This window comes from Hyla sarda, chromosome 10 (assembly GCF_029499605.1).
Source record: "Hyla sarda isolate aHylSar1 chromosome 10, aHylSar1.hap1, whole genome shotgun sequence".
In the NCBI taxonomy this organism is placed as follows: domain Eukaryota; kingdom Metazoa; phylum Chordata; class Amphibia; order Anura; family Hylidae; genus Hyla; species Hyla sarda.
The window spans coordinates 145075720-145100676 of record NC_079198.1 but is presented as its reverse complement, the minus strand read 5'-3'; the positions used below and the strand labels follow the sequence as shown (position 1 = coordinate 145100676).

Sequence of the window (24957 nt, the reverse complement as noted above, 5' to 3'; positions counted from 1 at the left end):
CAAGACACTTAAAGTGTAACCTGCCACAAAACAGGTTATGTTACATTAACCCTTCAGAGTGTTGACAACGGGATTTTTAGGCCTCGCAATGCTCTTGTTGAAATGAGAGCCCCCTCCATGTGCACAGCTATTCCTTATTCTCAGGGGAAAGGACCAGTTGTTTGCCAGCAGTACTCACACAGAAGTTCCTCACTTAGTTGCCTGTCCAATCACAGAACATCATTCAGCCTTTACTATTATGCCATGACATAGTACTGGTGAAAGTGCACTGAACAGACTGACTGCGCTGAGAGATCATTAAGGGTAATGTCACTCGTAACGGATCCGCAGGGTATTTTACACTGCAGATGCGCCGGTGACCAAACTCAGTGTGCCTCCAGCTGTTGAGCCACCCTCGCCGAGTGCACTCGCAGTGTACTCAGACATCGCGGAGCAGCCTGAATGTCTGAATGCACTAGACATGTGCGCGGTGACTTGCAGACCCCTGTATCGCTGCTCAATGTAACGGATTGCTGCTGTGAGCAGGCCAGGGGATGGGGCGGGGCGAGGCTTGGCAACAGCTGGAGGCACACTATGGGTCGGGTCACTGGCGGATCTGCAGTAAGATTTTAATAAATATTTTAAATGCTTTACTGGATCGCTCTTGCTGGAAGTTGGTGTTTCAGGAGTCTATTTGTGCAGGCTTGGTTCGTGTGGAGGAAGGCCCAGCCGTCTTGCATATTGAAGTTCTTTCATGTGTTGTGCCGGTATTTGCACAACCCGATCAGGTGAGTTGGTCCTTGGCTCACCTGTTTTTAGCCATCTTGCCTAGAAGGTTTCACACAAGGGAGTGTTTGTAGATGGCATGTGAAGTGGTTAGTGATGGACTAGGTTTTCACGGTGCTGTGTGAGCAAAAAAGCAAAAATCTACAGCAATGAAGGGGTTACACTAAGCATTGAACTGCTGCTGAGTAGCTAAAGGGGAGAAAGGAGATCACACTGCCCCTCTATGGACATACAACAGTGTGGATCATCTCCAGCAGACAGACTGGCTCAGATTGTAGGTTCACTGTCCAGGCTTTCTCCAGGTTTACTCCCACTCTGTGCACGGAACACATGCTATCCCCCCACCACCACAACTTCCTGTGTTCTATAGGAGACCACTATAAAAGAGCGGCTGCTCTGTGACCCGGGGGCGAGGAGCCCACTATAGAAGAGCGGCTGCTATGTGACCCGGGGGCGAGGAGCCCACTATAGAAGAACGGTTGCTATGTGACCCGGGGGTGAGGAGCCCACTATAGAAGAGCGGCTGCTATGTGACCCGGGGGTGAGGAGACCACTATAGAAGAGCGGCTGCTATGTGACCCGGGGGCGAGGAGCCCACTATAGAAGAGCGGCTGCTATGTGACCCGGGGGCGAGGAGCCCACTATAGAAGAACGGCTGCTATGTGACCCGGGGGTGAGGAGCCCACTATAGAAGAGCGGCTGCTATGTGACCTGGGGGCGAGGAGACCACTATAGAAGAGCGGCTGCTATGTGACCCGGGGGGTGAGGAGCCCACTATAGAAGAGCGGCTGCTATGTGACCCGGGGGCGAGGAGACCACTATAGAAGAGCGGCTGCTATGTGACCCGGGGGCGAGGAGACCACTATAGAAGAGCGGCTGCTATGTGACCCGGGGGCGAGGAGACCACTATAGAAGAGCGGCTGCTATGTGACCCGGGGGGATGAGGAGGCCACTATAGAAGAGCGGCTGCTATGTGACCCGGGGGTGAGGAGACCACTATAGAAGAGCGGCTGCTATGTGACCCGGGGGCGAGGAGACCACTATAGAAGAGCGGCTGCTATGTGACCCGGGGGCGAGGAGACCACTATAGAAGAGCGGCTGCTATGTGACCCGGGGGCGAGGAGCCCACTATAGAAGAGCGGCTGCTATGTGACCCGGGGGCGAGGAGCCCACTATAGAAGAACGGCTGCTATGTGACCCGGTGGTGAGGAGCCCACTATAGAAGAGCGGCTGCTATGTGACCCGGGGGGTGAGGAGGCCACTATAGAAGAACGGCTGCTATGTGACCCGGGGGGTGAGGAGCCCACTATAGAAGAACGGCTGCTATGTGACCCGGGGGGTGAGGAGCCCACTATAGAAGAGCGGCTGCTATGTGACCCGGGGGTGAGGAGCCCACTATAGAAGAGCGGCTGCTATGTGACCCGGGGGGTGAGGAGGCCACTATAGAAGAGTGGCTGCTATGTGACCCAGGGGCGAGGAGACCACTAGAGAAGAGCGGCTGCTATGTGACCCGGGGGGTGAGGAGCCCACTATAGAAGAACGGCTGCTATGTGACCCGGGGGGTGAGGAGCCCACTATAGAAGAGCGGCTGCTATGTGACCCGGGGGCGAGGAGACCACTATAGAAGAGCGGCTGCTATGTGACCCGGGGGGTGAGGAGCCCACTATAGAAGAGCGGCTGCTATGTGACCCGGGGGTGAGGAGCCCACTATAGAAGAGCGGCTGCTATGTGACCCGGGGGTTGAGGAGACCACTATAGAAGAGCGGCTGCTATGTGACCCGGGGGCGAGGAGACCACTATAGAAGAGCGGCTGCTATGTGACCCGGGTGGTGAGGAGCCCACTATAGAAGAACGGCTGCTATGTGACCCGGGGGCGAGGAGCCCACTATAGAAGAGCGGCTGCTATGTGACCCGGGGGGTGAGGAGCCCACTATAGAAGAGAAGCTGCTATATGATCCAGGGGACGAGGAGACCACTATAGAAGAGCGGCTGCTATGTGACCTGGGGGCGAGGAGACCACTATAGAAGAGCGGCTGCTATGTGACCCGGGGGGTGAGGAGGCCACTATAGAATAGCGGCTGCTATGTGACCCGGGGGGTGAGGAGCCCACTATAGAAGAGCGGCTGCTATGTGACCCGGGGGGTGAGGAGGCCCCTATAGAAGAGCGGCTGCTATGTGACCTGGGGGGTGAGGAGACCACTATAGAAGAGCGGCTGCTATGTGACCCGGGGGGTGAGGAGGCCACTATAGAAGAGCGGCTGCTATGTGACCCGGGGGTGAGGAGGCCACTATAGAATAGCGGCTGCTATGTGACCCGGGGGGTGAGGAGGCCACTATAGAAGAGCGGCTGCTATGTGACCCGGGGGGTGAGGAGGCCACTATAGAATAGCGGCTGCTATGTGACCCGGGGGTGAGGAGCCCACTATAGAAGAGCGGCTGCTATGTGACCCGGGGGTGAGGAGACCACTATAGAGGAGCGGCTGCTATGTGACCCGGGGGTGAGGAGACCACTATAGAGGAGCGGTTGCTATGTGACACGGGGGGATGAGGAGGCCACTATAGAGGAGCGGTTGCTATGTGACCCGGGGGGACGAGGAGGCCACTATAGAAGAACGGCTGCTATGTGACCCGGGGGGATGAGGAGGCCACTATAGAGGAGCGGTTGCTATGCTTCCTGTAAATTGGGAGCCTGTGAGACACCTCTAGATCTGAGACACGGTAAGTAAAGAATTCCAGCATCAAGATTCCAAAAACCTTGTACATCGTGAACATCTAATAAAAACAAATCAATGTCAGAACCGACGCGTTTTGTACAGTTGACTGTTCTTACTCATGGCTGGGTAGAGGTTCCCAAAATTGACAAATACCATTGGCATCCACATAGAAGAGCATCCATAACCCTCTGGTCTGTGCGGATGAATGTGCCAAAGCCGGGCAGATCCCTCAACATGAGCCCGATCCTCCTGCGTTATCATGGCCGCAGGTGTATCAGGAGGATCGGCTTATTTGTCTCTTTTGGGAACCTCTACTCAGCCATGAGTAAGAACAGTCACTTGTGTGAAACACGTCGGCTCTACCAGTGATGTGTTTTACAAGAACGTTTGGGAATATTACAAATCTTGGATCCGGACGTCTTCCTGTCCTCGCTCTCTAAAAATAAGACATAATAACACGTATTCCCTCCATACACAGCTTCCCTGCTCCCTCACATATTGGCCTCCCCCCCCCCTCCCAAATATCTTCCCATTCTTACACAACTCCTCCGCCGCTGCCGCTCTCAGCTTTTCTATTGGATAAAACAGAGAAGTCTCATTTTTTTCTTCTCTTCTCAAAGCAAGAATTTGGATTCCTTCCAGAAAGGAACTAACTCCAGTCAGCTGAGCGGTGCATGGAACCCGTCACCCCAACCGCAGCCCCGTGTGTGTGACCCAGATTACAGGATTGGCGCAGCCCTCGCCCCCCAGAGATCCACATATCTGCTGAGGCCTAGAGAGGTGAGTTACCGGATGTCACCTATGTGTCTCCTCCATGGGACAGTCATCGGGAAGACGTCTCGCTCTAATGCACAAGGAGCCGGAAAAGTTCTGCGCAATAGAGGAAACTTTACTAGAGAGAGAACAAGCGTCACACAGCAGAGTATACAGTATATACAGTATACAGAGATATACAGTATATATGATATATAGAGCCTGGGGATATACAGTATATATGATATATAGAGCCTGGGGATATACAGTATATATGATATATAGAGCCTGGGGATATACAGTATATATACTATATAGAGCATAGAGATATACAGTATATATAATGCCTGGGGATATACAGTATATATAATATATAGAGCATAGGGATATACAGTATATATCATATATAGAGCATAGGGATATACAGTATATATCATATATAGAGCCTGGGGATATACAGTATATATAATATATAGAGCCTGGGGATATACAGTATATATAATATATAGAGCAGAGAGATATACAGTATAAATAATATATAGAGCATAGGGATATACAGTATATATAATATATAGAGCATAGAGATATACAGTATATATAATATATAGAGCATAGAGATATACAGTATAAATAATATATAGAGCATAGGGATATACAGTATATATAATATATAGAGCATAGGGATATACAGCATATATAATATATAGAGCCTGGGGATATACAGTATATATAATATATAGAGCATAGGGATATACAGTATATATAATATATAGAGCATAGAGATATACAGTATATATAATATATAGAGCATAGGGATATACAGCATATATAATATATAGAGCCTGCGGATATACAGTATATATAATATATAGAGCATAGGGATATACAGTATATATAATATATAGAGCCTGGGGATATACAGTATATATAATATATAGAGCATAGGGATATACAGTATATATAATATATAGAGCATAGGGATATACAGTATATATAATATATGGAGCCTGGGGATATACAGTATATATAATATATAGAGCATAGGGATATACAGTATATATAATATATAGAGCATAGGGATATACAGTATATATAATATATAGAGCCTGGGGATATACAGTATATATGATATATAGAGCCTGGGGATATACAGTATATATACTATATAGAGCATAGAGATATACAGTATATATAATGCCTGGGGATATACAGTATATATAATATATAGAGCATAGGGATATACAGTATATATAATATATAGAGCATAGGGATATACAGTATATATCATATATAGAGCCTGGGGATATACAGTATATATAATATATAGAGCCTGGGGATATACAGTATATATAATATATAGAGCATAGAGATATACAGTATAAATAATATATAGAGCATAGGGATATACAGTATATATAATATATAGAGCATAGAGATATACAGTATATATAATATATAGAGCATAGAGATATACAGTATATATAATATATAGAGCCTGGGGATATACAGTATATATAAAATATAGAGCATAGAGATATACAGTATATATAATATATAGAGCATAGGGATATACAGTACATATAATATATAGAGCATAGGGATATACAGTATATATATATAATATATAGAGCCTGGGGATATACAGTATATATAATATATAGAGCCTGGGGATATACAGTATATATGATATATAGAGCCTGGGGATATACAGTATATATAATATATAGAGCATAGAGATATACAGTATATATAATATATAGAGCCTGGGAATATACAGTATATATAATATATAGAGCCTGGGGATATACAGTATATATGATATATAGAGCCTGGGGATATACAGTATATATAATATATAGAGCATAGGGATATACAGTATATATAATATATAGAGCATAGGGATATACAGTATATATAATATATGGAGCCTGGGGACATACAGTATATATAATATATAGAGCCTGGGGATATACAGTATATATGATATATAGAGCCTGGGGATATACAGTATATATAATATATAGAGCATAGAGATATACAGTATATATAATATATAGAGCATAGGGATATACAGTATATATAATATATAGAGCATAGGGATATACAGTATATATAATATATATAGCATAGGGATATACAGTATATATAATATATAGAGCATAGAGATATACAGTATATATAATATATAGAGCATGGAGATATACAGTATATATAATATATAGAGCCTGGGGATATACAGTATATATAATATATAGAGCATAGGGATATACAGTATATATAGAGCCTGGGGATATACAGTATATATATAATATATAGAGCCTGGGGATATACAGTATATATAATATATAGAGCATAGGGATATACAGTATATATAATATATAGAGCCTGGAGATATACAGTATATATAATATATAGAGCATAGGGATATACAGTATATATAATATATAGAGCATGGGGATATACAGTATATATAATATATAGAGCATAGGGATATACAGTATATATAATATATAGAGCATAGGGATATACAGTATATATAATATATAGAGCAGAGGGATATACAGTATATATAATATATGGAGCCTGGGGACATACAGTATATATAATATATAGAGCCTGGGGATATACAGTATATATGATATATAGAGCCTGGGGATATACAGTATATATAATATATAGAGCATAGAGATATACAGTATATATAATATATAGAGCATAGGGATATACAGTATATATAATATATAGAGCATAGGGATATACAGTATATATAATATATATAGCATAGGGATATACAGTATATATAATATATAGAGCATAGAGATATACAATATATATAATATATAGAGCATGGAGATATACAGTATATATAATATATAGAGCCTGGGGATATACAGTATATATAATATATAGAGCATAGGGATATACAGTATATATAGAGCCTGGGGATATACAGTATATATATAATATATAGAGCCTGGAGATATACAGTATATATAATATATAGAGCATAGGGATATACAGTATATATAATATATAGAGCCTGGAGATATACAGTATATATAATATATAGAGCATAGAGATATACAGTATATATAATATATAGAGCATAGAGATATACAGTATATATAATATATAGAGCATAGGGATATACAGTATATATAATATATAGAGCCTGGGGATATACAGTATATATAATATATAGAGCATAGGGATATACAGTATATATAATATATAGAGCATAGGGATATACAGTATATATAATATATAGAGCCTGGGGATATACAGTATATATAATATATAGAGCATAGGGATATACAGTATATATAATATATAGAGCCTGGGGATATACAGTATATATAATATATAGAGCCTGGGGATATACAGTATATATAATATATAGAGCATAGAGATATACAGTATATTTAATATATAGAGCATAGGGATATACAGTATATATAATGCCTGGGGATATACAGTATATATAATATATAGAGCATAGAGAAATACAGTATATATAATGCCTGGGGATATACAGTATATATATAATATATAGAGCATAGAGATATACAGTATATATATAATATATAGAGCCTGGGGATATACAGTATATATAATATATAGAGCATAGAGATATACAGTATATATAATGCCTGGAGATATATAGTATATATAATAGAGCATAGAGATATACAGTATATATAATATATAGAGCATATAGATATACAGTATATATAATATATAGAGCATAGGGATATACAGTATATATAATATATAGAGCATAGGGATATACAGTATATATAATATATAGAGCCTGGGGATATACAGTATATATACTATATAGAGCATAGAGATATACAGTATATATAATGCCTGGGGATATACAGTATATATAATATATAGAGCATAGAGATATACAGTATATATAATATATAGAGCATAGAGATATACAGTATATATAATATATAGAGCATAGAGATATACAGTATATATAATATATAGAGCATAGGGATATACAGTATATATAATATATGGAGCATAGGGATATACAGTATATATAATATATAGAGCATAGAGATATACAGTATATATAATATATAGAGCCTGGGGATATACAGTATATATAATATATAGAGCATAGAGATATACAGTATATATAATATATAGAGCATAGGGATATACAGTATATATAATATATAGAGCATAGGGATATACAGTATATATAATATATAGAGCATAGAGATATACAGTATATATAATATATAGAGCATAGAGATATACAGTATATATAATATATAGAGCATAGGGATATACAGTATATATAATATATAGAGCATAGGGATATACAGTATATATAATATATAGAGCCTGGGGATATACAGTATATATACTATATAGAGCATAGAGATATACAGTATATATAATGCCTGGGGATATACAGTATATATAATATATAGAGCATAGAGATATACAGTATATATAATATATAGAGCATAGAGATATACAGTATATATAATATATAGAGCATAGAGATATACAGTATATATAATATATAGAGCATAGGGATATACAGTATATATAATATATGGAGCATAGGGATATACAGTATATATAATATATAGAGCATAGAGATATACAGTATATATAATATATAGAGCCTGGGGATATACAGTATATATAATATATAGAGCATAGAGATATACAGTATATATAATATATAGAGCATAGGGATATACAGTATATATAATATATAGAGCATAGGGATATACAGTATATATAATATATAGAGCATAGAGATATACAGTATATATAATATATAGAGCCTGGGATATACAGTATATATAATATATAGAGCATAGAGATATACAGTATATATAATATATAGAGCATAGAGATATACAGTATATATAATATATAGAGCCTGGGGATATACAGTATATATAATATATAGAGCATAGAGATATACAGTATATATAATATATAGAGCATAGAGATATACAGTATATATAATGCCTGGGGATATACAGTATATATAATATATAGAGCATAGAGATATACAGTATATATAATGCCTGGGGATATACAGTATATATAATATATAGAGCATAGAGATATACAGTATATATAATATATAGAGCCTGGAGATATACAGTATATATAATATATAGAGCCTGGGGATATACAGTATATTTAATATATAGAGCCTGGGGATATACAGTATATATAATATATAGAGCATAGAGATATACAGTATATATAATATATAGAGCATAGAGATATACAGTATATATAATATATAGAGCATAGGGATATACAGTATATATAATATATAGAGCCTGGGGATATACAGTATATATAATATATAGAGCATAGGGATATACAGTATATATAATATATAGAGCATAGAGATATACAGTATATATAATATATAGAGCATAGGGATATACAGTATATATAATATATAGAGCCTGGGGATATACAGTATATATAATATATAGAGCATAGGGATATACAGTATATATAATATATAGAGCCTGGGGATATACAGTATATATAATATATAGAGCATAGGGATATACAGTATATATAATATATAGAGCATAGAGATATACAGTATATATAATATATAGAGCATAGGGATATACAGTATATATAATATATAGAGCCTGGGGATATACAGTATATATAATATATAGAGCCTGGTGATATACAGTATATATAATATATAGAGCATAGGGATATACAGTATATATAATATATAGAGCCTGGGGATATACAGTATATATAATATATAGAGCATAGAGATATACAGTATATATAATATATAGAGCATAGAGATATACAGTATATATAATATATAGAGTATAGGGATATACAGTATATATAATATATAGAGCCTGGGGATATACAGTATATATAATATATAGAGCCTGGAGATATACAGTATATATAATATATAGAGCCTGGAGATATACAGTATATATAATGTATAGAGCATAGAGATATACAGTATATATAATATATAGAGCATGGAGATATACAGTATATATAATATATAGAGCATAGGGATATACAGTATATATAATATATAGAGCCTGGGGATATACAGTATATATAATATATAGAGCATAGGGATATACAGTATATATAATATATAGAGCATAGAGATATACAGTATATATAATATATAGAGCATAGAGATATACAGTATGTATAATATATAGAGCATAGGGATATACAGTATATATAATATATAGAGCATAGAGATATACAGTATATATAATATATAGAGCATAGAGATATACAGTATATATAATATATAGAGCATAGGGATATACAGTATATATAATATATAGAGCCTGGGGATATACAGTATATATAATATATAGAGCATAGGGATATACAGTATATATAATATATAGAGCCTGGGGATATACAGTATATATAATATATAGAGCCTGGGGATATACAGTATATATAATATATAGAGCATAGAGATATACAGTATATATAATATATAGAGCATAGGGATATACAGTATATATAATGCCTGGGGATATACAGTATATATAATATATAGAGCATAGAGAAATACAGTATATATAATGCCTGGGGATATACAGTATATATATAATATATAGAACATAGAGATATACAGTATATATATAATATATAGAGCCTGGGGATATACAGTATATATAATATATAGAGCATAGAGATATACAGTATATATAATGCCTGGAGATATATAGTATATATAATAGAGCATAGAGATATACAGTATATATAATATATAGAGCATAGAGATATACAGTATATATAATATATAGAGCATAGGGATATACAGTATATATAATATATAGAGCATAGGGATATACAGTATATATAATATATAGAGCCTGGGGATATACAGTATATATACTATATAGAGCATAGAGATATACAGTATATATAATGCCTGGGGATATACAGTATATATAATATATAGAGCATAGAGATATACAGTATATATAATATATAGAGCATAGAGATATACAGTATATATAATATATAGAGCATAGAGATATACAGTATATATAATATATAGAGCATAGGGATATACAGTATATATAATATATGGAGCATAGGGATATACAGTATATATAATATATAGAGCATAGAGATATACAGTATATATAATATATAGAGCCTGGGGATATACAGTATATATAATATATAGAGCATAGAGATATACAGTATATATAATATATAGAGCATAGGGATATACAGTATATATAATATATAGAGCATAGGGATATACAGTATATATAATATATAGAGCATAGAGATATACAGTATATATAATATATAGAGCATAGAGATATACAGTATATATAATATATAGAGCATAGGGATATACAGTATATATAATATATAGAGCATAGGGATATACAGTATATATAATATATAGAGCCTGGGGATATACAGTATATATACTATATAGAGCATAGAGATATACAGTATATATAATGCCTGGGGATATACAGTATATATAATATATAGAGCATAGAGATATACAGTATATATAATATATAGAGCATAGAGATATACAGTATATATAATATATAGAGCATAGAGATATACAGTATATATAATATATAGAGCATAGGGATATACAGTATATATAATATATGGAGCATAGGGATATACAGTATATATAATATATAGAGCATAGAGATATACAGTATATATAATATATAGAGCCTGGGGATATACAGTATATATAATATATAGAGCATAGAGATATACAGTATATATAATATATAGAGCATAGGGATATACAGTATATATAATATATAGAGCATAGGGATATACAGTATATATAATATATAGAGCATAGAGATATACAGTATATATAATATATAGAGCCTGGGGATATACAGTATATATAATATATAGAGCATAGAGATATACAGTATATATAATATATAGAGCATAGAGATATACAGTATATATAATATATAGAGCCTGGGGATATACAGTATATATAATATATAGAGCATAGAGATATACAGTATATATAATATATAGAGCATAGAGATATACAGTATATATAATGCCTGGGGATATACAGTATATATAATATATAGAGCATAGAGATATACAGTATATATAATGCCTGGGGATATACAGTATATATAATATATAGAGCATAGAGATATACAGTATATATAATATATAGAGCCTGGAGATATACAGTATATATAATATATAGAGCCTGGGGATATACAGTATATTTAATATATAGAGCCTGGGGATATACAGTATATATAATATATAGAGCATAGAGATATACAGTATATATAATATATAGAGCATAGAGATATACAGTATATATAATATATAGAGCATAGGGATATACAGTATATATAATATATAGAGCCTGGGGATATACAGTATATATAATATATAGAGCATAGGGATATACAGTATATATAATATATAGAGCATAGAGATATACAGTATATATAATATATAGAGCATAGGGATATACAGTATATATAATATATAGAGCCTGGGGATATACAGTATATATAATATATAGAGCATAGGGATATACAGTATATATAATATATAGAGCCTGGGGATATACAGTATATATAATATATAGAGCATAGGGATATACAGTATATATAATATATAGAGCATAGAGATATACAGTATATATAATATATAGAGCATAGGGATATACAGTATATATAATATATAGAGCCTGGGGATATACAGTATATATAATATATAGAGCCTGGTGATATACAGTATATATAATATATAGAGCATAGGGATATACAGTATATATAATATATAGTGCCTGGGGATATACAGTATATATAATATATAGAGCATAGAGATATACAGTATATATAATATATAGAGCATAGAGATATACAGTATATATAATATATAGAGTATAGGGATATACAGTATATATAATATATAGAGCCTGGGGATATACAGTATATATAATATATAGAGCCTGGAGATATACAGTATATATAATATATAGAGCCTGGAGATATACAGTATATATAATGTATAGAGCATAGAGATATACAGTATATATAATATATAGAGCATGGAGATATACAGTATATATAATATATAGAGCATAGGGATATACAGTATATATAATATATAGAGCCTGGGGATATACAGTATATATAATATATAGAGCATAGGGATATACAGTATATATAATATATAGAGCATAGAGATATACAGTATATATAATATATAGAGCATAGAGATATACAGTATGTATAATATATAGAGCATAGGGATATACAGTATATATAATATATAGAGCATAGAGATATACAGTATATATAATATATAGAGCATAGAGATATACAGTATATATAATATATAGAGCATAGGGATATACAGTATATATAATATATAGAGCCTGGAGATATACAGTATATATAATATATAGAGCCTGGAGATATACAGTATATATAATATATAGAGCATGGAGATATACAGTATATATAATGCCTGGGGATATACAGTATAAATAATATATAGAGCATGGGGATATACAGTATATATAATATATAGAGCCTGGAGATATACAGTATATATAATATATAGAGCATGGAGATATACAGTATATATAATATATAGAGCCTGGAGATATACAGTATATATAATATATAGAGCCTGAGGATATACAGTATATATAATATATAGAGCCTTGAGATATACAGTATATATAATATATAGAGCATAGAGATATACAGTATATATAAAATATAGAGCATAGGGATATACAGTATATATAATATATAGAGCCTGGGGATATACAGTATATATAATATATAGAGCCTGGAGATATACAGTATATATAATATATAGAGCCTGTGGATATACAGTATATATAATATATAGAGCATAGGGATATACAGTATAAATAATATATAGAGCATAGGGATATACAGTATATATAATATATAGAGCATAGAGATATACAGTATATATAATATATAGAGCATAGAGATATACAGTATAAATAATATATAGAGCATAGGGATATACAGTATATATAATATATAGAGCATAGAGATATACAGTATATATAATATATAGAGCATAGAGATATACAGTATATATAATATATAGAGCATAGGGATATACAGCATATATAATATATGGAGCCTGGGGATATACAGTATATATAATATATAGAGCATAGGGATATACAGTATATAATATATAGAGCATAGGGATATACAGTATATATAATATATAGAGCATAGGTATATACAGTATATATAATATATGGAGCCTGGGGATATACAGTATATATAATATATAGAGCATAGGGATATACAGTATATATAATATATAGAGCATAGGGATATACAGTATATATAATATATAGAGCCTGGGGATATACAGTATATATGATATATAGAGCCTGGGGATATACAGTATATATACTATATAGAGCATAGAGATATACAGTATATATAATGCCTGGGGATATACAGTATATATAATATATAGAGCATAGGGATATACAGTATATATAATATATAGAGCATAGGGATATACAGTATATATCATATATAGAGCCTGGGGATATACAGTATATATAATATATAGAGCCTGGGGATATACAGTATATATAATATATAGAGCATAGAGATATACAGTATAAATAATATATAGAGCATAGGGATATACAGTATATATACTATATAGAGCATAGAGATATACAGTATATATAATGCCTGGGGATATACAGTATATATAATATATAGAGCATAGGGATATACAGTATATATAATATATAGAGCATAGGGATATACAGTATATATCATATATAGAGCCTGGGGATATACAGTATATATAATATATAGAGCCTGGGGATATACAGTATATATAATATATAGAGCATAGAGATATACAGTATAAATAATATATAGCGCATAGGGATATACAGTATATATAATATATAGAGCATAGAGATATACAGTATATATAATATATAGAGCCTGGGGATATACAGTATATATAATATATAGAGCATAGAGATATACAGTATATATAATATATAGAGCATAGAGATATACAGTATAAATAATATATAGAGCATAGGGATATACAGTATATATAATATATAGAGCATAGAGATATACAGTATATATAATATATAGAGCATAGAGATATACAGTATAAATAATATATAGAGCATAGGGATATACAGTATATATAATATATAGAGCATAGAGATATACAATATATATAAAATATAGAGCATAGAGATATACAGTATATATAATATATAGAGCATAGGGATATACAGTACATATAATATATAGAGCATAGGGATATACAGTATATATAATATATAGAGCCTGGGGATATACAGTATATATAATATATAGAGCCTGGGGATATACAGTATATATGATATATAGAGCCTGGGGATATACAGTATATATAATATATAGAGCATAGAGATATACAGTATATATAATATATAGAGCCTGGGGATATACAGTATATATAATATATAGAGCCTGGGGATATACAGTATATATGATATATAGAGCCTGGGGATATACAGTATATATAATATATAGAGCATAGGGATATACAGTATATATAATATATAGAGCATAGGGATATACAGTATATATAATATATGGAGCCTGGGGACATACAGTATATATAATTTATAGAGCCTGGGGATATACAGTATATATGATATATAGAGCCTGGGGATATACAGTATATATAATATATAGAGCATAGAGATATACAGTATATATAATATATAGAGCATAGGGATATACAGTATATATAATATATAGAGCATAGGGATATACAGTATATATAATATATATAGCATAGGGATATACAGTATATATAATATATAGAGCATAGAGATATACAGTATATATAATATATAGAGCATAGAGATATACAGTATATATAATGCCTGGGGATATACAGTATATATAATATATAGAGCCTGGGGATATACAGTATATATAATATATAGAGCATAGGGATATACAGTATATATAGAGCCTGGGGATATACAGTATATATATAATATATAGAGCCTGGGGATATACAGTATATATAATATATAGAGCATAGGGATATACAGTATATATAATATATAGAGCCTGGAGATATACAGTATATATAATATATAGAGCCTGGAGATATACAGTATATATAATATATAGAGCCTGGGGATATACAGTATATCTAATATATAGAGCATAGGGATATACAGTATATATAATATATAGAGCCTGGGGATATACAGTATATATAATATATAGAGCCTGGGGATATACAGTATATATAATATATAGAGCATAGAGATATACAGTATATATAATATATAGAGCATAGGGATATACAGTATATATAATGCCTGGGGATATACAGTATAGATAATATATAGAGCATAGAGATATACAGTATATATATAATATATAGAGCCTGGGGATATACAGTATATATAATATATAGAGCATAGAGATATACAGTATATATAATGCCTGGAGATATACAGTATATATAATAGAGCATAGAGATATACAGTATATATAATATATAGAGCCTGGAGATATACAGTATATATAATATATAGAGCCTGGGGATATACAGTATATATAATATATAGAGCCTGGGGATATACAGTATATATAATATATAGAGCATAGAGATATACAGTATATATAATATATAGAGCCTGGAGATATACAGTATATATAATATATAGAGCCTGGGGATATACAGTATATATAATATATAGAGCATAGGGATATACAGTATATATAATATATAGAGCAGAGAGATATACAGTATATATAATATATAGAGCATAGAGATATACAGTATATATAATATATAGAGCATAGGGATATACAGTATATATAATATATAGAGCATAGGGATATACAGTATATATAATATATAGAGCCTGGGGATATACAGTATATATACTATATAGAGCATAGAGATATACAGTATATATAATGCCTGGAGATATACAGTATATATAATAGAGCATAGAGATATACAGTATATATAATATATAGAGCCTGGAGATATACAGTATATATAATATATAGAGCCTGGGGATATACAGAATATATAATATATAGAGCCTGGGGATATACAGTATATATAATATATAGAGCATAGAGATATACAGTATATATAATATATAGAGCCTGGAGATATACAGTATATATAATATATAGAGCCTGGGGATATACAGTATATATAATATATAGAGCATAGGGATATACAGTATATATAATATATAGAGCATAGAGATATACAGTATATATAATATATAGAGCATAGAGATATACAGTATATATAATATATAGAGCATAGAGATATACAGTATATATAATATATAGAGCATAGAGATATACAGTATATATAATATATAGAGCATAGAGATATACAGTATATATAATATATAGAGCATAGGAATATACAGTATATATAATATATGGAGCATAGGGATATACAGTATATATAATATATAGAGCCTGGGGATATACAGTATATATAATATATAGAGCATAGAGATATACAGTATATATAATATATAGAGCATAGGGATATACAGTATATATAATATATAGAGCATAGGGATATACAGTATATATAATATATAGAGCATAGAGATATACAGTATATATAATATATAGAGCCTGGGGATATACAGTATATATAATATATAGAGCATAGGGATATACAGTATATATAATATATAGAGCATAGAGATATACAGTATATATAATATATAGAGCCTGGGGATATACAGTATATATAATATATAGAGCATAGAGATATACAGTATATATAATATATAGAGCATAGAGATATACAGTATATATAATGCCTGGGGATATACAGTATATATAATATATAGAGCATAGAGATATACAGTATATATAATGCCTGGGGATATACAGTATATATAATATATAGAGCATAGAGATATACAGTATATATAATATATAGAGCCTGGAGATATACAGTATATATAATATATAGAGCCTGGGGATATACAGTATATATAATATATAGAGCCTGGGGATATACAGTATATATAATATATAGAGCATAGAGATATACAGTATATATAATATATAGAGCATAGAGATATACAGTATATATAATATATAGAGCATAGGGATATACAGTATATATAATATATAGAGCCTGGGGATATACAGTATATATAATATATAGAGCCTGGAGATATACAGTATATATAATATATAGAGCCTGGGGATATACAGTATATATAATATATAGAGCCTGGGGATATACAGTATATATAATATATAGAGCATAGAGATATACAGTATATATAATATATAGAGCATAGAGATATACAGTATATATAATATATAGAGCATAGGGATATACAGTATATATAATATATAGAGCCTGGGGATATACAGTATATATAATATATAGAGCCTGGGGATATACAGTATATATAATATATAGAGCATAGGGATATACAGTATATATAATATATAGAGCATAGAGATATACAGTATATATAATATATAGAGCATAGGGATATACAGTATATATAATATATAGAGCCTGGGGATATACAGTATATATAATATATAGAGCATAGGGATATACAGTATATATAATATATAGAGCCTGGGGATATACAGTATATATAATATATAGAGCATAGGGATATACAGTATATATAATATATAGAGCATAGAGATATACAGTATATATAATATATAGAGCATAGGGATATACAGTATATATAATATATAGAGCCTGGGGATATACAGTATATATAATATATAGAGCCTGGGGATATACAGTATATATAATATATAGAGCATAGGGATATACAGTATATATAATATATAGAGCCTGGGGATATACAGTATATATAATATATAGAGCATAGAGATATACAGTATATATAATATATAGAGCATAGAGATATACAGTATATATAATATATAGAGCATAGGGATATACAGTATATATAATATATAGAGCCTGGGGATATACAGTATATATAATATATAGAGCCTGGAGATATACAGTATATATAATATATAGAGCCTGGAGATATACAGTATATATAATATATAGAGCATGGAGATATACCGTATATATAATATATAGAGCATAGGGATATACAGTATATATAATATATAGAGCCTGGGGATATACAGTATATATAATATATAGAGCATAGGGATATACAGTATATATAATATATAGAGCATAGAGATATACAGTATATATAATATATAGAGCATAGGGATATACAGTATATATAATATATAGAGCATAGGAATATACAGTATATATAATATATAGAGCATAGGGATATACAGTATATATAATATATAGAGCCTGGGGATATACAGTATATATAATATATAGAGCATAGAGATATACAGTATATATAATATATAGAGCATAGAGATATACAGTATATATAATATATAGAGCATAGGGATATACAGTATATATAATATATAGAGCCTGGGGATATACAGTATATATAATATATAGAGCCTGGAGATATACAGTATATATAATATATAGAGCATGGAGATATACAGTATATATAATATATAGAGCATAGGGATATACAGTATATATAATATATAGAGCCTGGGGATATACAGTATATATAATATATAGAGCATAGGGATATACAGTATATATAATATATAGAGCATAGAGATATACAGTATATATAATATATAGAGCATAGAGATATACAGTATATATAATATATAGAGCATAGAGATATACAGTATATATAATATATAGAGCATAGGGATATACAGTATATATAATATATAGAGCATAGAGATATACAGTATATATAATATATAGAGCATAGAGATATACAGTATATATAATATATAGAGCATAGGGATATACAGTATATATAATATATAGAGCCTGGAGATATACAGTATATATAATATATAGAGCCTGGAGATATACAGTATATATAATATATAGAGCATGGAGATATACAGTATATATAATGCCTGGGGATATACAGTATATATAATATATAGAGCATGGGGATATACAGTATATATAATATATAGAGCCTGGAGATATACAGTATATATAATATATAGAGCATGGAGATATACAGTATATATAATATATAGAGCCTGGAGATATACAGTATATATAATATATAGAGCCTGGGGATATACAGTATATATAATATATAGAGCCTGGAGATATACAGTATATATAATATATAGAGCATAGAGATATACAGTATATATAATATATAGAGCATAGGGATATACAGTATATATAATATATAGAGCCTGGGGATATACAGTATATATAATATATAGAGCCTGGAGATATACAGTATATATAATATATAGAGCCTGGGGATATACAGTATATATAATATATAGAGCCTGGAGATATACAGTATATATAATATATAGAGCATGGAGATATACAGTATATATAATATATAGAGCATAGGGATATACAGTATATATAATATATAGAGCCTGGGGATATACAGTATATATAATATATAGAGCATAGGGATATACAGTATATATAATATATAGAGCATAGAGATATACAGTATATATAATATATAGAGCATAGAGATATACAGTATATATAATATATAGAGCATAGGGATATACAGTATATATAATGCCTGGGGATATACAGTATAGATAATATATAGAGCATAGAGATATACAGTATATATAATATATAGAGCATAGGGATATACAGTATATATATAATATATAGAGCCTGGGGATATACAGTATATATAATATATAGAGCATAGAGATATACAGTATATATAATGCCTGGAGATATACAGTATATATAATAGAGCATAGAGATATACAGTATATATAATATATAGAGCCTGGAGATATACAGTATATATAATATATAGAGCCTGGGGATATACAGTATATATAATATATAGAGCCTGGGGATATACAGTATATATAATATATAGAGCATAGAGATATACAGTATATATAATATATAGAGCCTGGAGATATACAGTATATATAATATATAGAGCCTGGGGATATACAGTATATATAATATATAGAGCATAGGGATATACAGTATATATAATATATAGAGCATAGAGATATACAGTATATATAATATATAGAGCATAGAGATATACAGTATATATAATATATAGAGCATAGGGATATACAGTATATATAATATATAGAGCATAGGGATATACAGTATATATAATATATAGAGCCTGGGGATATACAGTATATATACTATATAGAGCATAGAGATATACAGTATATATAATGCCTGGGGATATACAGTATATATAATATATAGAGCATAGAGATAGACAGTATATATAATATATAGAGCATAGGGATATACAGTACATATAATATATAGAGCATAGAGATATACAGTATATATAATATATAGAGCATAGAGATATACAGTATATATAATATATAGAGCATAGAGATATACAGTATATATAATATATAGAGCATAGGAATATACAGTATATATAATATATGGAGCATAGGGATATACAGTATATATAATATATAGAGCATAGAGATATACAGTATATATAATATATAGAGCCTGGGGATATACAGTATATATAATATATAGAGCATAGAGATATACAGTATATATAATATATAGAGCATAGGGATATACAGTATATATAATATATAGAGCATAGGGATATACAGTATATATAATATATAGAGCATAGAGATATACAGTATATATAATATATAGAGCCTGGGGATATACAGTATATATAATATATAGAGCATAGGGATATACAGTATATATAATATATAGAGCATAGAGATATACAGTATATATAATATATAGAGCCTGGGGATATACAGTATATATAATATATAGAGCATAGAGATATACAGTATATATAATATATAGAGCATAGAGATATACAGTATACATAATGCCTGGGGATATACAGTATATATAATATATAGAGCATAGAGATATACAGTATATATAATGCCTGGGGATATACAGTATATATAATATATAGAGCATAGAGATATACAGTATATATAATATATAGAGCCTGGAGATATACAGTATATATAATATATAGAGCCTGGGGATATACAGTATATATAATATATAGAGCCTGGGGATATACAGTATATATAATATATAGAGCATAGAGATATACAGTATATATAATATATAGAGCATAGAGATATACAGTATAAATAATATATAGAGCATAGGGATATACAGTATATATAATATATAGAGCCTGGGGATATACAGTATATATAATATATAGAGCATAGGGATATACAGTATATATAATATATAGAGCATAGAGATATACAGTATATATAATATATAGAGCATAGGGATATACAGTATATATAATATATAGAGCCTGGGGATATACAGTATATATAATATATAGAGCATAGGGATATACAGTATATATAATATATAGAGCCTGGGGATATACAGTATATATAATATATAGAGCATAGGGATATACAGTATTTATAATATATAGAGCATAGAGATATACAGTATATATAATATATAGAGCATAGGGATATACAGTATATATAATATATAGAGCCTGGGGATATACAGTATATATAATATATAGAGCCTGGGGATATACAGTATATATAATATATAGAGCATAGGGATATACAGTATATATAATATATAGAGCCTGGGGATATACAGTATATATAATATATAGAGCATAGAGATATACAGTATATATAATATATAGAGCATAGAGATATACAGTATATATAATATATAGAGCATAGGGATATACAGTATATATAATATATAGAGCCTGGGGATATACAGTATATATAATATATAGAGCCTGGAGATATACAGTATATATAATATATAGAGCCTGGAGATATACAGTATATATAATATATAGAGCATGGAGATATACAGTATATATAATATATAGAGCATAGGGATATACAGTATATATAATATATAGAGCCTGGGGATATACAGTATATATAATATATAGAGCATAGGGATATACAGTATATATAATATATAGAGCATAGAGATATACAGTATATATAATATATAGAGCATAGGGATATACAGTATATATAATATATAGAGCATAGGAATATACAGTATATATAATATATAGAGCATAGGGATATACAGTATATATAATATATAGAGCCTGGGGATATACAGTATATATAATATATAGAGCATAGAGATATACAGTATATATAATATATAGAGCATAGAGATATACAGTATATATAATATATAAAGCATAGGGATATACAGTATATATAATATATAGAGCCTGGGGATATACAGTATATATAATATATAGAGCCTGGAGATATACAGTATATATAATATATAGAGCATGGAGATATACAGTATATATAATATATAGAGCATAGGGATATACAGTATATATAATATATAGAGCCTGGGGATATACAGTATATATAATATATAGAGCATAGGGATATACAGTATATATAATATATAGAGCATAGAGATATACAGTATATATAATATATAGAGCATAGAGATATACAGTATATATAATATATAGAGCATAGAGATATACAGTATATATAATATATAGAGCATAGGGATATACAGTATATATAATATATAGAGCATAGAGATATACAGTATATATAATATATAGAGCATAGAGATATACAGTATATATAATATATAGAGCATAGGGATATACAGTATATATAATATATAGAGCCTGGAGATATACAGTATATATAATATATAGAGCCTGGAGATATACAGTATATATAGTATATAGAGCATGGAGATATACAGTATATATAATGCCTGGGGATATACAGTATATATAATATATAGAGCATGGGGATATACAGTATATATAATATATAGAGCCTGGAGATATACAGTATATATAATATATAGAGCCTGGAGATATACAGTATATATAATATATAGAGCCTGGAGATATACAGTATATATAATATATAGAGCCTGGGGATATACAGTATATATAATATATAGAGCCTGGAGATATACAGTATATATAATATATAGAGCATAGAGATATACAGTATATATAATATATAGAGCATAGGGATATACAGTATATATAATATATAGAGCCTGGGGATATACAGTATATATAATATATAGAGCCTGGAGATATACAGTATATATAATATATAGAGCCTGGGGATATACAGTATATATAATATATAGAGCCTGGAGATATACAGTATATATAATATATAGAGCATGGAGATATACAGTATATATAATATATAGAGCATAGGGATATACAGTATATATAATATATAGAGCCTGGGGATATACAGTATATATAATATATAGAGCATAGGGATATACAGTATATATAATATATAGAGCATAGAGATATACAGTATATACAATATATAGAGCATAGAGATATACAGTATATATAATATATAGAGCATAGGGATATACAGTATATATAATATATAGAGCATAGAGATATACAGTATATATAATATATAGAGCATAGGGATATACAGTATATATAATATATAGAGCATAGGAATATACAGTATATATAATATATAGAGCATAGAGATATACAGTATATATGATA

At 30.8% G+C, this 24957-nt stretch overlaps 1 protein-coding gene across 3 annotated transcripts in view; it reads left to right on the top strand.

The window, feature by feature from the left end:
- The window catches only part of SMIM1 (small integral membrane protein 1 (Vel blood group)), an 85423-nt gene that overhangs the window by 1059 nt on the left and 59407 nt on the right, over positions 1-24957 (top strand). The window contains exons 1-2 of one of the 3 annotated variants that reach the window (XM_056542130.1): positions 3365-3483; positions 4100-4259. The exons of 1 other annotated variant lie outside the window; for it this stretch is intronic. The gene's annotated coding sequence lies outside the window, so the exon portion shown is untranslated. Of the gene's footprint in view, positions 1-3364; positions 3484-3792; positions 4260-24957 lie in introns of those variants that run through there. One more of the 3 variants, XM_056542129.1, reaches the window with a different exon arrangement.